The 11,491-nt window shown below is 45.2% G+C and overlaps 1 long non-coding RNA gene across 1 annotated transcript; it reads left to right on the top strand.

The window, feature by feature from the left end:
• Nucleotides 1–1,383: 1,383 nt before the first annotated feature.
• On the top strand, nucleotides 1,384–3,998 carry LOC134460016 (uncharacterized). The gene is made up of 3 exons (XR_010036949.1): nucleotides 1,384–1,432; nucleotides 3,333–3,395; nucleotides 3,938–3,998. It is a non-coding gene; the product is annotated as an uncharacterized LOC134460016 (long non-coding RNA).
• The last annotated feature ends 7,493 nt before the right edge of the window (nucleotides 3,999–11,491 follow it).

The raw sequence follows: 11,491 nt of genomic DNA, 5'->3' as shown, positions 1-11,491 counted from the left end.
GTGCGGAAACGTGAGGATAGACCTACGTCCATACAACCATTCATTATGAGCGCTGCTGTAACTTCGCCTGGTTGACCTCATGTTTTAGAATAGAGAATCTTTGGTGTAGGCCTCTAGCAACAGTATCTCTGGCTATGCGCAGTAGCTTGGAAAGTGTCTGTATTGCAGGTGATGTAGTGACGTAGGCCTATCCCTCTCCGTGTGGGTGTGTGAATTTTTAAATGCAGTGTATTTAATTCTTTTATTTTGTGTTTATATGTTTAAAGGTTTCTGGTCTGCTGTTCTACAATTACTCCATCTGTTACCACTTCTTCAAAACATCAACGTCAGTGACCTCAACAAAAAAGACAAGACGAGTGGAATCCTATGTCCGTGTACAGTCCTTCTCTTTCAAGTGTGGAAACCTAGTGCTGACATAGACTTGACGGTGAGAAACTTCTACAGTGAATAACCGCCAGAGTGGAAAACCAATTCACTATTGGAAACTGCCGAGTGCCAATGCATCACCGCTGTACCAGTGAGCCGCAGTGGACCACCATCTAAAGAGTGCATGACGCCGTTGACCCGTGTACAGCCTTCTGCTGCCAGTGACCAAGACTCAAAGACTCTACTCACACCACAACCCAACAGAGAGAAGACACTTCACCTGGGGGCCTGGAGGATAAAGCTTGAAGAAAAGAAGAAAAAAAAGCTTGAAGGGGAAAAAAGGACAAAAAAGCTTCCAAAAATGGTTCAGATGAAGATTCTGCCTCCCCCTTCATATCCTCTCTTGACATTTAGGATCCCTTTAGCTGCTCTCCATGTCTAGAAACTGTCCTGATCAGCTGCCTTGGACTGCTGAAGTGTCTTTCGTCCAATAGATCTTGGACTGCTGCTACTGTGGGTGGAGGAGTTCTGGACTTGGACTGTGCGTTGTCCCGGACTGCAATTGGGTGTTGTGCCTTCAGTCGACTTTGAGTATGAGTACTGCAGTGAACGTTTTCCTCTGCATTAGTGACACTGTCTCTTGCTTGTAACGCAGGGTCTTGTACTGGCTTTGTTGACCACTGAAGGAACTGTGCACTGTTGTGCTTTCAGTTCCAGTCTTCGGGACTGGCCTGATGATGTCTGCAATGTTCAGAGAGAACCTGGATCACCAATCTCAGGCTTCACTGCCAACAGTAGCAGTGGTCCAAGAACCATTGGGCGAAGGGTGCTTCGGCCATCTGGGAAGGCTGGTCGGGGCAGTTGCATCGACATGGAAACCGGCTGAGGGATTCCTGAGTGTCGGGAGGGGAATGGGGGCAGTGCCACGCCGGGCCTCCAGGGGTGATGGGACTACCAGGACCTCCTAGACCCACAGACATGGTTTACTGCTGCAGCATGTGCGTGCACACCGGATCTCAGAAGGGAGGTGGGACTGCCATGATCTCCTGGATGCACAGAAGAGAGGGTGGGTACACAACATGCAGTAAGACCCTGTTGTTTACACGTATATTGATATTTTTGGAACGCATTTGTCTCTTTTTTGCACATGAACAGAGCTTCAGAGTTTTAGTGGAGATTTCTAAGGTACACCTGTCAGTAGGGTGTGTTTCATTTGATCGGCATACTGTACTGTTAATATACACTACCGGTCAAAAGTTTGGGGTCACCACATTTTCCTCCCACAATGCTTCTTCCTGACAGTTAAGCTTATTCCTTTTCAATTTCAGTTCTGGTATGAAATCAGTGTATAGAGTAATTGTTCCTTGAAAATAATGCATGCAACAAATAAGCAATTTGATATTGGAAAAAGTAACTGTTGAATGGATTTACTTGTATAGACAAACCAAAATGTATCACTAACTTTTGACTAATCAAAAGTGTACCTTTACTAAGGTAGTGTCTAGTCTGGTGTACTCATCAAAGTGTAGACTCCTTTGGCATTAATAACAGCCAGTTGCGGTTCTACAGATTCATTCCCTGGATGAGATGAGGTCCAGAATTGCCCACGAGTTCTATGAGCCCCATGCATGCAAAAGTTGATGTCTGGTACTGTCAATTCATACAATGCCGGATGATATACACATTATTTGAAAGAGGAAAATCTACACTTTCCAACAATGTATGGCACTGGCTTGCACACTAAAACATCGCTGAGACAATGGATCGTGCATTCATAAGTAGGTTCATTCTGATGGCTAGAAAATCATGCAGCTACTTTGACTTGAATTTGTGGACGAGGTGGCAACTCAACAAATGTCATACACCTACCATTGGGCAGCCATGGGTGAGCGGTTAGGGTGTCAGACTTGCATCCCAGAGGTTGCCGGTTCGACTCCCGACCCGCCAGGTAGGTGGGGGGAGTAATCAACCAGTGCTCTCCCCCATCCTCCTCCATGACTGAGGTACCCTGAGCATGGTACCGTCCCACCGCACTGCTCCCCATGGGGCGCCACTGAGGGCTGCCCCCTTGCACAGGTGAGGCATAAAATGCAATTTCGTTGTGTGCAGTGTGCAGTGTTCACTTGTGTGCTGTGGAGTGCTGTGTCACAATGACAATGGGAGCTGGAGTTTCCAAATGGTTATAATTGGAAAGGGCAGACACTGAGCTTTCCAATAGTTCCATGCATTCTCTGATAAACCAAAGAAATGTCTGTAGAAAAATGGACTAAAACACGTATTTCTATGTAATAAATGGGTGAAAAAGCTTGGTTAGATTTCACTCTTCTGTCCAGTTTAACCAATTTCATGGGTAACCAAACCTTTTTTCACCTGTGGCTGTTCAGTACTTTCCATTATTCCATTTCAAGCTATTCAAAAGATGTTTGCGACTTGAATTGCAAACAGATAACAAGAAAAGTGAAGGTGACCCCAAACTTTTGAACGGTAGTGTATGTAAGAAGATAAAATAAATAATTGCTTTAAAAAATATCTGCATATGTACGTGTAATCAAGACCTGAAACATGTGAAAAACATACACACACACTTAAAACCAGCCCAAATGCTGGACTAATGCATACACTCAAAATAATAAATAAAGTCCGCAACACCAGGGCTTTCATCGATCTTTTATTATTTTGATGGCCCTTAATCAGACCTAATATGAAATTAAGCCTTGGTGCTGTGGCATTATTGGATTGTATTTATTTCAGTACTGTACAACATCTTCCTGTGGAAATCTGACTTGTCACTGATGGAACAAACTAATTTGCCATCTATTTTTTCTAATACCATTCTAGTACCTGTACCTCTTGATGCCATTTAGTGTTTCATGCCATCGTCAGTCCTTCTTGGGTGATGCCATCTGCAGCACACTATTCATTGTGTGTGTGTGTCTGTGTCTGTCTGTCTGTCTCTGTGACTTCAGGGCTTCGTCAGGAGTGTAGGCGACACTGGACCACTGGAACCAGGCGAATGACCAGGCCCTGCAGTTAGTATACACGCACACATTCGTACACACACACACACTGAATAATGTGTGACAAGCAGGGACTGATGAGTTGCACTGTACACACGTACAGTATATACTGTACACACCCACACACAGCTTTTAATGTTCCAGAGAAATCTGTAATCCATTCATAAATCATGTCCTTGAAAAAGTTTCTGTATCTGTATTTTCTGTACCTTTCCCTTTGCTGTATATTTTCACTATGTTTATTTAACTTGTAATGCAACAAGCGTAGGATATTGTTATACCTGTCTATAATATTGTGTCAGCAGGGTGCAAGAGCCTTAGCTACATCACAGAATGCACAAAAATATTTAATAGAAGTGGACTTTTTTTTTTTTAACTTAAAACATGTATTAATAATGCTCATGTGTGTGGTTGGGGGGGGGTGATCGGTCTATCTCTAACTCTGTCTATTCCAGATGTTAGCAATATTTTAGAGTGTCTTGGTGAAGAGATTTTCTTTCTAACTAACTTTGGAGATTTTTCTGTTGTCCAATTAATCCCCATCTCGCCCCCAGGCTGATCAAGGGCCTAAAGGCGCATAGGGAGCCAAAGGAGAAGATGGACCCGCAGGACAACAGGTAGGGATGGCCATTCTGTTTGTGTCAATTGGCACGTTCGTGATGGTCTATGGCGAATTCTACGCGAATCTGTGCAGCTCACAAAATAAGAAATTTTGAATACATTGGCCCTCATTTATCATTATCAAACTTACGTAGAAACCATCGCAGAAATGAGCGCAGATCTCGTCGTACGACGAAGCTCAAGTGAGATTTACTAAACATGTGTAACTCTCCAATCACATCGTAAGAGCGAGCGGCTGTTGATAAATCCAGTGTCTGAAAACCATCGTAATTAGAATAATCACGCCTTCTCTACAACAGCGGGAAGGAGACCGCACCCCTGAGTTTGCGACATGGAGAGACGCAAACCGGCTAAAACATCTACGTTTGTGGGTGATTGACAGCTTGAAATTAGGCTTTACGCGAGGTAGACAACAAAATAACATGTGTAAATAGGCCTAATCAACAGCAGTAGTCAACAGTGTTTAGGTTCTCAATATGGAAGGGGTAAGCTTAGGCCAAGAGATTGATTTCCATATAGTTACAATGAAATGTTTGATTGACTACAGTAGGCTACACATAATGAAGATATTTGTATATCTATATTATTATATTGTATTTTTTTCTAAAAACAATAAACCTTTTTGTAAACGAGGTCAAGAAAAGGGTCCTACGTGAAACTGGCCAACAAACAGTGCCCAAACCATTTGTTGGGGAAGGAGCGTTTTACATGTCCAGTGCGCTGTCCCTCTCGCGCTCATTTGCGCCCTGCTTCTCTCCTGCGATCCAGTTGTTTGGAGTGGAGTGGATATCCCTTTTGCCACCTAAATAGACGACTATAAAGTGTTATCGGACACACACGCGTCAGGTGTGTATTCGGATAGTCGTGCGAAACGGCGAAACTCTACCGGGAAATTTTGTAGGCTATGTATTGATTGATGTGCGCCTGAACTCCCAGCTGTTAAAAAGAACGTGGGCCCCCTTTGATCCCATGACTGAAGGCACATTCCAATATGCGGCTGTATATTGCACAATTATTCACACATCACGTCAAATCACAAATTAGATGTCTCTTGCAGTTCTTCTTGGCCTATGCCAAATTAACGCACCGCTCCCAGGAAGGGTGCACCAATTCAAACAGGTAGAAGTTGGCTTATAGCCAAAATAGACAATGTAAAAATGTTTTGTAATTATCTAGGCCATATATTTACGATAATGATTTGTTGCGCTACAACTGCTGCTCAAGTTGGTGATCATAGTCATCTCAAGTCCAACTTGAAAACGGCATACACCGTCTGAGAGCGTAAGCGCAGGAAAGATGAAATCCTACGACTGATGAGATTTGATAAATGCCAACTGCTCGTAGGAAAAGAACGTATGCATGACGTGCCCATGATTCTCGTCGTACGCTGCTTTGATAAATGAGGGCCAATACATTGTGATTACGCAGTGCACATGTGAATTGCACAGATTTGCGTAGCATGCACCATCACAAATGGGCCCAGTGGGTGCGCTCCAATATGTGACCTTGCGTCCTCCACTTGTGCTTGTGTTCTCGTCCCGCCTCCTGGCCCCTCCTCTGTGGAGAAAAGAATAAAGTTTCCCAGCTGTCAGCCTAACCACAACAATTTTTGGGGGACTACTCTTCATTCACCATCCACTTTGCAAATGAGAAAATGACTTTACAATTGAGATTTTGCGAGATATTGAAATATAATACTGTTGTCAGTGATGTCATCATGACATTACTTCCTGGTACGAGGTCACAAGCACAAATGGAGGACGCAAGGTCGCATATTGGAACGTGCCCCGTGAACTGGAGGCAGCCATTTTGTTTGTCAGTGAAGTATGAGCAAGAAGAGTATGGACCAATTCAAGACAATAGGACTAAGAACAATTGGTGATGAGGTGGTGTGTGTGTGCATGCTTAAAGGGTATCCAAGGAGAGCCAGAGAAGAGGGGAAACTGGATTTCCAGGCGCTCGAGGACCCAGTGGACAACAGGTGAGCTAGAATAACCACTTCCCCCCCCCCCCATACATACAGTACAATGTAATGAGGACTCAATTTGGGGCCCCTTCTCTCCCTGGGCCCATGGCTGACCCCCTGTTGACTTCCCTGAGAAAACCAGCAATTTCAACACAGAACCAATGTCTCAATCTAGGCACTTGTCAGTGCTCTGACAGTAGGGTGACGACCTGCTAATAATTCCAAGGGGGGACAAGGGGTTTGCTTCTGAGGGACAATGTGGGACAGACCCTGGCGTGCACGTGCACTCACACGCCAACGCTTCAAACGCTGTACACGCACGCGCTACGTGGGACGAGTGGTCACCCTAACTGACAATCAGTGCACAGTGCACTGAAGTCTTCAGTGCATAGTGTCGTGGAAAAAAAATGAGCACTATGCACTGTGCCCTGGAAGTGAAGGCTGAGCATGGCATTAGCTCGCCAAAATATCAGTTGGCTACTGTTTTCAATGCACAGCGTCTGTTGCTTGTATTTACATTTCCTTCACCCCAAAGGGCAACAATCACACATACAATACTTGGGTTGGCATGAAAAGGTTGGTGTCTCAGAAACATTACTCACAGAATTAGGAGACTATTGACCAAACTCTTCTAATGAACTGAACGCCACCTTTCCTCCGTGTCATTGTCAACATGGTGATCGTTTAGTGCGTGCAGTGTCCATCATTCAAGCATGCGTTTTTCCGCCATCGTTAGGGGATCATCCGGGCACTTTCAGTGCACTGGCTCAACCGAAATTTTCAGCGTGAGCGCTCTAGGCACTGAAACGCAATGCGCGAAGTGCACAAGTGTGTGGATTGAGACTAGGACTCTCTGCACAAACACTGTCATCTACTAAAAAAAAGTCTGATCTCTGCCCTAGAAAACAAGGGGTTTGCCAACAAGTAGCCTACTTTGGCTAGAGGGGTCAATTACGTATTCCCTCAATGAAATACAAAGAAGACAAATTAATTAAAATGTATTCTTTGAAGTTATTTTCCAGACTTTCTTTTTGATATTCTGTCCATCTGTGTTGGAATACATCTACGATTAAAGTTATAGACTGATCATGTCTTCATCAGTGTACAAACCAACACCACCAGAAAGGGATCAAATACTTATTAGTGTCACTGTATAAGGAAGTCAGATTTTTGTTTCACACAAGCATGTTAATAATATATAAAGGGGGTCTATTAGAGCTGGTTGAACATGGGGAATTTTGTGCTCCACCCCTGTACATAAGCATACAGTACATGTACCTTCAGACAAGAATTTCCTTTACTGTCATTTAGCTGGATTTCGGTAGCAGTGTACCAACCTGCGCTCACCCTTGAAATGTAAAAAAAGTAAGCAAAAGGAGTTCTTTTTTCCGAGAGTAGAGTAGAGCAGTTGTTTCAGGGTTGCTGCCTGTGCTCACCTGCACACTGATGTAGGGCTTTCAGGCCGACCAGAACGGAGCCGTGCCGGTGCCTGCACCAGTTACGTTTGGCACTGAAGTGCTCATCGGTGAACCTCCCGTGTTCATACCGGGCTCTGAACAATTTCCGCACGTGACTGTTACACAGATTAACTTGTTGATGGCCACGCTGTCGTCACGGTTCGCAGAGAAAAACCTAGTATTTTGCGGTTCGAATTGCGAACCAACTTTCCGGTTCGCGAACGGTAATATCTGTGGCGTGAACACGACGGCTGGTTCGCGAGTAGGTGCAGGCTACAGCACGGTTCTCAGTCGGCCTGAATGCGTCAATGGATGCAGAACCCTGAAACGTCTACTACTCGGCTCTCAGAAAAAAACTCCTTGTGCTTGACCTTACTGTCTCAGTGTGTGAATCTGCTCTTACCTAAATATCCAGACCGCAACAGTATCCTCACTTCCTCACTTGTATTTACATTAAAGCTAATACTCCACTCTGAACACTTTGTTTTAGATGTTCTACACTGGAGCTGGAATGAACCCTGTCAGATCCTTCGCTCCTGCTACGTTCAAGAGGAACTCCATGAACCACTGGGTAAGAAAAATATATACAAATTATGCATAAAAAACATGCTCATAGTCTCGCATTGTTTGTAAACTACTTTCAATTCAGATATAATAGATGTAATAGTGTTGCATTGCTTTAGTCTTTTACAGAATGCGCAATGCACTGCATGTATTTCTCAGCTGCTCACATGTAACTATAATATGGTTTCTGTTCTTCCCTCCTCGTGCCTGTGCCCGTCGGTCCGTGTCTCCGTCCAGCCGGCTGTGCGTGCATCCGTCTCTGCGTCCGTGCCTACGTCTGGCCGGTAGTGCGTCCGTCCGTGCGTCCGTCCGTGCGTCAGACGTCTGTGCGTCGGTCTGTGCGTCCGTCCGTCCGTCCGTCCGTCCGTCCGTGCGTCAGACGGTCTGTGCGTCCGTCTGTGCGTCCGTCTGTGCTTCCGTCTCTGCCCACGTCCGTGCCCACGTCCGGCCGGCTGTGCGTCCGTGCGTGCGTCAGTCTGTCTGTGCGTCCGTGCCAACGTTTGGCCGGACGTGCTTCCGTCCGTGCCTACGTCTGGCCGACCGTGCTTTCGTCTATGCCCACATCCGTGCCACCGTCTGGCCGGCTGTGCGTCCGTCTGTGCGTGCGTCAGTCCGTTTCTGCATCCGTGCCTACGTCTGGCCGGCCGTGCGTCCGTCTGTGCGTCCGTGCCAACGTTTGGCCGGACGTGCTTCCGTCTGTGCCCACGTCCGTGCCTACGTCTGGCCGGCCGTGCGTCCGTCTGTGCCCACGTCCATGCCTACGTCAGGCCGGCCGTGCGTCCGTCTGTGCCCACGTCTGTGCCTCCGTCCGGCCAGCTGTGCGTCCGTCTGGCCGGCCGTCTGTGCGTCCGTCTGGCCAGCCGGCTGTGCGTCCGTCCGTGCGTCAGTCCGTCTGTGCCTACGTCTGGCCAGACGTGCGTCCGTCTGTGCTTCCATCTGTCTGTGCCTCCGTCCGGCTGGCTGTCCGTCCGTGTGTGCGTGCCCACGTCCGTGTGTGCATGCGTGCGTCTATCTGTCCATTCGTCCGTCTGTGCATTCGTCCGTGCCTACGTCCGGCCGGGCCCATGTCTGTGCGTCCGTGCGTATGTCAGTCTGTTTGCCCGCAAAAACAAAAAACAGTAGGGGGTCTACCAAAAAAAATGAGTGATTTTTGTGTGTGTGTGTGTTTGTGTGTGTCAAAGCATTAAATAGTCTTCCTCCCTGTTACATCTGGTATGCTCTCTTTTTATGCCCGTGCCCGAGCTCTCAGATCCGCTGATGCCACACTGCTATGGATTCCTACCCTTCCAAAAAAAGAAAATTGGTGAAGCCGCCTTCGATATGTACGCGCCCAAGAGATAGAACTCCCTGCCTCTTCACATCAGAGACACTACCTCCATCGACGCGCGCGCGTCACTGATTTGTTTTTTGTATTTTTTCTCCTGTCTTTATCCTTTTTTTTGTCTATTGTACGTTACATTTTGCTTTTGTTAAAAGATGGAAACATTAATATAATGTAAAGAAATGGAAGAAAAAGGAAGAAAATATAGGTCCCCCATAAGGAGGGATGGTGGTTGGGTTTATTAAAAAAAAAGAGTGAGCGTGTGTTTACAAAGAGTGTGTGTGTGTGTGTGTGTGTGTGTGTGTGTGTGTGTGTGTGTGTGTGTGTGTGTGTGTGTGTGTGTGTGTGTGTGTGTGTGATTACAAAGCGTGCGTGTGTGTGTGTCTGTGTGTGATTACAAAGCGTGCGTGTGTGTGTGTCTGTGTGTGATTTACAAAGCGTGCGTGTGTGTGATTTTACAAAGCGTGCGTGCGTGTGTGTGTGGTGGGGGGGGGTTGTTAATATGTGGTTTGAAGTGTTGGGGGACACATTGTTTTTTGTATTTTTTTTTCTCCTGTCTTCATCCTTTTTTTCTGTATCCTTTTATTGTCTGTTATTGTATGTTACATTTTGCTTTTGTTAAAAGATGGGAAAATTAAGATGATGAAAAGAAATAGAAGAAAAAGGAAGAAAATATAGGTTCTCCATACGGGGGGTGGTGGTTGGGTTTATGCGTGCGTGTATGCGTGTGTGTATGTGTGTGTGTGATTGCAAAGCATGAATGTGTTTGCGTCATGCAGATGGTCATTTTTCTTATTTATTTTTCCTTTACACTTGTCATCCTCCCAGCTGTATTATTTGCTATGATATTAGCCCCTCCTTGCATCTGCACTTGTTGTTCTGTATATTTCTTGTGCACTTTGTATTTGCTAGTGATGTTGGCTATGATGATGTCTTCTTTGAAAGCCGCTTTGGTTATAAAGCCTGGCAAATGTAATGGAATGTCATATTAATAGACAAATCATCTGATCTGCCTTTTCTGTACCACAATAAAAGAAAAAGAAACGCCATCACACAAAGTTGCCTACGGCAGATGTTAATTTTTCGTATTTATTTTTTTGTTTGTGTGTGTGTGTGTGCCCCCCCCCCCCCATTTTTTACAATGAGTGGACACTCCACTGACACCCAGTCATCTTTCACTTATCAAAAGTAGGCTTATCATGCACTTAAAGCTGTACAAAAGCGGTGCCAATTTAGCATACTCTGTGTGCTGCAAGTGTGCTGAAGTACTGTTTTAGTAGTGCTCCAGCGCATTAATAGTGCAATGAAACTCAATTTAAATAGCTGAAAAAAGTTCACTTTCTAGTATGTATAGTCATCAAAAGTACACTTTAAGTGTGTGCTTTTCACCTGGTCACTGCGCCTTACCCTGTTCTTGCTTAAATGTTCTCCTTGGAAGTCAAGGCTAAATGTTGCTAAATGCTGTGCAATGTAATGTAATGTAATCTTTGTTGGAATGCCACAGCCCGAGTATTGTTGCAGGCAGGCGCGGAGTGGCCGTCGGGAGATCGGGGACTTGTCCCGGTGGGCCGCGGCCGTGAAATGAAATATCGCGGCCGCACTGAGTTTTCAACCGGCCCAGAAGTTTCAAGACTGTACATACATGCACTGACTTCCCAATGTCCGCTTCCCTATATTCCAACCCAGCTGACTAGCCAGTATTTATACCGTATACCAGACGGCAATACCTCACTGACGGTGTCAAACAGTAAATAAGCCACACCCCTTCTCTACTGATAATTTTCATACACCGTAGATCGCGGAAGTTTACAAGATCTTAGTAACACAGTTTCGTTTTCAGTATTTAAATAACCTGTGATATGTAGATTGGTTACCAAAGGATGGAAATATTAATAAATTATGATTTATTTTCCGATTTCCACACGACTGTTACAGTTTACAGTCTTTCCAGTCCAGATTCACTTGCTCTCTGGTTATTGAATTGGGTTACGAACAGACTCCACCAAGTGGTAAGGAAGAGAACTGCACCTAACAGAAGCAATGGGTTTTGTTTTGATTTGTTAGAACTACCAGTATATCTCCTTATAGTCGAAATAATATTATTATCATACATATATTTATATGTGGTACATTTAGGATGTAGCCTATGTCTGAAGAAATGGAACAAAATAATTACCAC

Source organism: Engraulis encrasicolus, chromosome 12 (genome assembly GCF_034702125.1).
Source record: "Engraulis encrasicolus isolate BLACKSEA-1 chromosome 12, IST_EnEncr_1.0, whole genome shotgun sequence".
Lineage (NCBI taxonomy): Eukaryota > Metazoa > Chordata > Actinopteri > Clupeiformes > Engraulidae > Engraulis > Engraulis encrasicolus.
Note: the sequence above shows the minus strand (reverse complement) of the source record. Positions and strands in the feature narration are given on the sequence as shown.